This window comes from Palaemon carinicauda, chromosome 1, assembly GCF_036898095.1.
Source record: "Palaemon carinicauda isolate YSFRI2023 chromosome 1, ASM3689809v2, whole genome shotgun sequence".
Classification (NCBI taxonomy): domain Eukaryota; kingdom Metazoa; phylum Arthropoda; class Malacostraca; order Decapoda; family Palaemonidae; genus Palaemon; species Palaemon carinicauda.
The window spans coordinates 42,700,931-42,705,930 of record NC_090725.1 but is presented as its reverse complement, the minus strand read 5'-3'; the positions used below and the strand labels follow the sequence as shown (position 1 = coordinate 42,705,930).

The following is a 5,000-nucleotide window of genomic DNA, read 5'->3' as shown; positions in this document are numbered from 1 at the left end:
AAGATGGCCGCCAAAATTCAGAAAAATGCTGCTATACGAACGATTTTCATTGTACAGTTGCAATTTTGGAGTCTTTACCTATATTTTCAAGGATGTTCTAAACAATGAGAATAAAAATAAGTACAGGAGAACATTATTTTACCAGCAAATGCCCATTTAAATTCTGAAATAAGCTCTAAATGTTGTTGTTATCTGTCTCAATTCTTACAATTCTACAGTGACAACCATTTTGTTTGTCATACAATCATTTTGCTGGTGGTTGAAACATGTGAAAGAAGAGATTGAAGCGGAGTCATCAACAGACCTAAAGACATCCTGGGCTGCATACCATGCAGCCTGCTCCTTCCGACATCAGCTCATTGCTCCCACTGTTCTATGAGGAGGATAAGTCAAGTGCCATGATTGCCCATACTATGAAAGTTTTGAAGAATGCAGTAGATTTTCTGAATCCTGTTCAAATCCCTGTAGTTGCCTGTGATCAGCCACTGTAAGCTATTGCCAAACAACTCCAATGGTAATACCCCAACATTCACGGTGAGAACCAAGTTGTAGTGATGTTTGGTGGCTTACACATTGAGCTGGCCTTTCTCAAAGTTCTTGGAGACTGGCTGGAAGGAACTGGATGGACCAACACCCTTGTGCAGGCAAAGATAGCCTCACAAGGTACTGCAGATTCCTTCCCGAAGGCTGCACATATAATGAGAACGAGGCATGCCCACCAGGTCACCGCAGGGAGCTTGTACATTCTCATGGATAGAGCCTACATGTGTCACCAAACAGAAGACCACACCACAGATCCTCTAAGCTTTGAGCAATGGAAAATGCAGTCCCTATGTTTAACTTCTGGTCCATCACACTTGACCTAGAACTAGCTTTGATGGATTTCCTCCAATCATTGCGACAAGGCAACTTCAATCTGTACAAGGCTGCACTCAAAAAGCTGGCCCCGTGGTTCTTTGCACTTGACCACCCAAATTATGCTCGTTGAGTAGCAGTGCATATTAGAGATATGGCTTCCCTAGATTTGATGCATCCTGAGGTTGCTGCTGAATTCTCAGAAGGAAAGTTTGTTGTTCACAAAACACAACACTCATTTCCCGGCATCTCATTAGACCAAGTTCACGAACAGAACAACAAACAGATTAAAGGAGATGGTGGTGCTGTGGGCCTAACTGAAAACAGTGCACAACTCCAAAGATGGATGGTGGCTGGGTCAGAAGAGTCAAGAGTTGTGGATGAGTTTAAAACTGTGGTGGAAGGACTCCGGGGACAGGCGGAAAAGCATTCATACCAAAGACACCATGAAGCTCAACAGGGGGTACAGACAACACACAGAAAGCAAGTCAAATCCTTGTGTGATACATTAGAAGACATGGGAAATCCATTCATGGAAGATTCATCTGATCTTCTTGTATTAGGCACCCAGGATGTTGTAGACAAAGAGGTTATAGAAACCGTAAGGCATATCAAAAGGGTGGGAAATGAACAATAAGGTGATTTTGTGAAGGAATTGCTAGAAGACAGAACCAAAAGTTTGACAGACCCTATCAAAAGGAACAAATTTCCTCTAATCAGCAGCCAGCCTACCCGCAAAGTGTCAAAGGAGAAGTAACAAATTGCATCATTGAAACAAGACTGTTTTCTTTTCTCTAAACTGTATGTGTCTTGCCAAGTGAGAGATGGGGATATTGATGAGCTTTTCCGCCATGAGAATCAGTCCAGTCCACCATCATTGTCACAGGGTGGAAAACTTCAACATGGGACCAAAGCAGATCTTCTCCCATTCCTTACACATCATAGTACCGTAATCAAGGACAAGCCTGATTCTGATGCAGTTCTTCTACAGTAGATGGGGCTGCCATTGTTAATATGCTTAACCCAGGTGCATCAAGAACATTTCAAGAGTATGCTGACCAGGTATTTGTACCCCATGTAAAGCGTCAACTGGAGTCAGCAAGAAGAGTCAATATTATCTTTGATCAGTACTTCCACGACAGTCTGAAGGCGACTGCTAGGAGTCTCAGAGGAGAGGGGGACCACAGAAGAGTAAAGGCTAACACTCCTGTTCCTGGCAACTGGAAGGCTTTCTTGCTGTGTGATGCAAACAAAGCCGAGCTCTTCAGTTTTCTAGCGGATCAATGTACTACTGTCAGCTGTCCAGAAGGCAAGCAAATTATGTCCACAAAAGGAGAATTGGTCCTTTGCAACCCCCAGAGGGACAGTATTGATCAAATATCTCCGTGCTCCCATGAGGAAGAAGACACAAGGCTTCCTCTCCATGCAAAAGATGCTGTTCAACATGGTTGTGAGAGGATCATGATCGGAACTGTGGATACTAATGTAGTAGTGTTAGCTATAACATTGTGTCTTCCAATTCACGTAAGTGAACTGTGAATCAGCTGTGGGGTTGGGGATAACTTCAAATATATCCCTGTACACACCATAGCTGGTTCTCTAGGTCCAAAGTGTCGAGCTCTGCCTATGTTTCATGCCTTCAGCAAGTGTGACAACACATCCTCCTTTGCTGGTAAAGGGAAAAAATCTTCTTGGGAGACGTGGCAAATATGTGAAAGTGTAACTGAGGTGTTCGCAGACCTTGGGAATGTACCAACACTGGAGAGAACTGACCAGCATATGGCAAACCTTGAGCGATTTGTTGTTCTGCGTTATGACATCTGCCAGGAAGGGCAGGTCTATTGATCTCATACCACCAACTTCTGCTGCTCTCTACTAGCATGCCATAAGAGCATCTTATCAAGCGGGTCATGTTTGGGGCCAGTCACTTCTCCCCAATCCCATGTTACCTTCACCTGTTGAATGGGGTTGGATGAAAGGACCTGGGAATGCATGGGAACCCTATTGGTCAGATCTGCCTCAAGCATCAGTTTCCTGTATGAAATTCCTGAAATGTGGATGTGTCAAAGGCTGCAGAGGAAGATGCAAGTGTGTGAAAGCACAACTAGCATGTACGGCTCTGTGCAAATGTGGGGGGATTGTTGCCTGTGTGTGATTAGACTGTGTACTTAAATTAGTCATTTCAGTACTGTACTAGCGATTGATGGTTACAAGGATAAGACCTATTTTGGGATTAAGTTAATATAAAACTCTTCATATTGAGTTAATAAAACACTGTACTTATGTTTGACATTCAAATACATTCTTTACTTTATGTTAAATTACAGAACAAATATGATTACAGCCGGTTTAATATTTTTGTAGGCAATTTCTGTAACAAAAAGGTCATTTGCTTCTTAAATATTTGTCTTATGTGCCCACATTTGCTTTTAATGTTTAGAACATCCTTGAAAATATAGGTTTAGACTCCAAAATTGTGACTATACGATGAAAATACTTCAAATAGCAGCATTTTCCAGATTTTTGGCGGCCATCTTGAAAAAAAAAACGGCCATATTGGAAAGATATCAAATTGGTCTCTATCACATTTCAAAAGGTACATCTCAAGCTAACTTTGTGCAAAATGTGGTGCTTTTAACCAAATTTGAACGATTTTTACTGAAAACGGCTGGACTATTAGGACTTCTATGTTAAAGTTGGAAGGAGATTAGTTCACCAAACGTTCAGCGGGGTCCTCAAGACTCTAGAAGAGTTGGAAGGACTCAGACCTACATGGCTGAGGACTATGAAGCGCAAAGTAGGAGATAATGAATGGAGAAGTATTGAATTGAAAGCTAAAGCTAGACACGTCTGGCGAAATCTAACCGAGGCCCTTTGCGTCAATAGGCGTAGTAGTAGACAATGATGATGGAATTTAATTAAACTGCAAGTTAATGTCCAACAAATTAAGATTAGATTCAGCGTCTGAACACAGTATGTTCAAATGTTTAAAGCATAGTAAAAGGAAATAATTAAAACGTTTCTTCAGCATAGATCGATCACCAGGTAGCTTAAAAGAATGCTTGAATATGAAAATGTTTGTCTAATTGGAGTAAAAATAGACCAGATGTGCTTCTCAACCAAAAATCTTAATTAAATTTTATAAATTTAAAAAGGCGTTATCAATGAAAAGATCTGAATGTTAATGAACCACTTTCCTTGACTTACTTACTATAATACTTTGTTTTTTCTTAGGGGTCAACCTCATGCCTCATAATTTGCACCATACACTAACTCTAGCTGGATCTCTATTGAGAGATTCAGCAGTTACTGGTATAACTTTAGGGGATGAATTTGATGCAAATAGTAGCTTCAACTGACTTTATAATGTGAAAAGCAATGAGTAGTGTTCCCAACACGCAATTTTTTTAATACATATGCATGATATGTGGTTTGGCCTAGAAAACAAGCTTATTGTACAGTATATGGAGATAAGGCCACTCGGTTTGCATCAATTCCTTCTCAAGAATGTAGATCTATGGTCGCAAAACCCCTAAAAACACTACCCTATGGAAAATTCATGTTACATTCCTATAGTTACCATGGTGCCTATCAACAAATACTCTTTGCATTCTATTACTAAGAGAAGACCAACCTACTTCCATCTGTTTATTTTTAAAAACAAAGGTTTTATGATTAACACAGACAAAGCTAGCTTTAAAATCAAGTCCATTCCTACGAACTTCTTGACCACAATCAAGGGATCTCTATATATGGATTTCAATTATGTAAATACATTGATTGATTGACTAAAGAAAACCTATTTCATCAGCTATTTTCATCAACCAAAAATATTTATAAGTAAAGTTTCTAAATGCAAGACAATAGGGCTAGGCCATAATTGGGGATACAACTTGCACTATTTCATATATCCTTACGTTAATGATTTTTGACCAATGTGAACTTCAATGACTTTCTTTCCGTGTCATTAAAACCCGATTGAAGCAGTCGACTCAAGTCAAGTGCGACAGGTGCCTTTATTACTTGTCCCTGACATTCGAATCACTCCTTCCGTGCTGTTGCTAGCAGACGGTGCTTCTTGACTTCCTGTCACACCAAAATTCTACTGACTCATACCACTCCAGACTACTATATCAACCCTGAGC

The 5,000-nt window shown here is 40.4% G+C and overlaps 1 long non-coding RNA gene across 1 annotated transcript in view; it reads left to right on the top strand.

The window, feature by feature from the left end:
- Positions 1 to 4,891: 4,891 nt before the first annotated feature.
- The window catches only part of LOC137641903 (uncharacterized), a 4,694-nt gene continuing 4,585 nt past the window's right edge, over positions 4,892 to 5,000 (top strand). Inside the window, exon 1 of the long non-coding RNA XR_011044599.1 lies at positions 4,892 to 5,000. This exon is cut by the window's right edge and continues 27 nt beyond it. This is a non-coding gene — a long non-coding RNA (uncharacterized lncRNA).